Here is a 791-nt window from a genome sequence, read left to right on the forward strand (position 1 = left end):
TCATCATGGATCATCTTTATCATCTATGAATGAGTAATCTTATGATTCACTTTTGACCTTCTGCAAAACTTGCAAATCTGTTTTTTTCATGTGCCTTTGTCCTGAATTAGGCTACTTCTACCAGAAAAATATGTAACAAAACCTATTTTTAACAACTCATCTACTGGTGTCCGTCTATTTGACCCTCTGTGATGCTCTGGTAAACGTACAAAAACAAGTTAGATGGAGCATAATGTGGGTAAAAATCTCATTGTGCCACTCTTGCACACATGCACACACCTTGACATGCTGAGTGGGTAAACATGTAGACTGCTCTGTGTATCCCTTAGTGAAAGGTACTGATGGACACAGTTGTCTACTCTTACATTAAAGCACAAATTTATAGTAGAAAAGTAAGAGATAGGTCCACTGGATCCAATGTTATGCTCCCTATAATGTTTGGGAAAGTTAAATAGTGAGAGAGGCCTGTAGGAATATAAGTTTACTTCCTGTGTACTCAGAATAGGGTTTTCTTTAGCACCAGTTGCTGCTGGTCACCCAGGTTTCAGGTATCACCTTTGGTTGTTTCACCAGACAGTCATGCTATAGCTCAGAGACAAAGCCAACCTGTCTCTCATGTACTATACTGTGTCACTGGCTTCTGTGAACTCTTTAATTCTTAGATCTGTGCTGTGTAAGAAGGGCCCTTTCATGTCTTCCTCTCCCATTTGACTCTTGAGTTCTTGATTCCATCTGATGCTCAGTTCTCTCTACATAAACATCAAAGTAGAGATGTCCATGGTCCTGATGCC

Source organism: Chinchilla lanigera, unplaced genomic scaffold, assembly GCF_000276665.1.
Source record: "Chinchilla lanigera isolate Chin_1 unplaced genomic scaffold, ChiLan1.0 scaffold00157, whole genome shotgun sequence".
NCBI classification, from domain to species: Eukaryota; Metazoa; Chordata; class Mammalia; order Rodentia; family Chinchillidae; genus Chinchilla; species Chinchilla lanigera.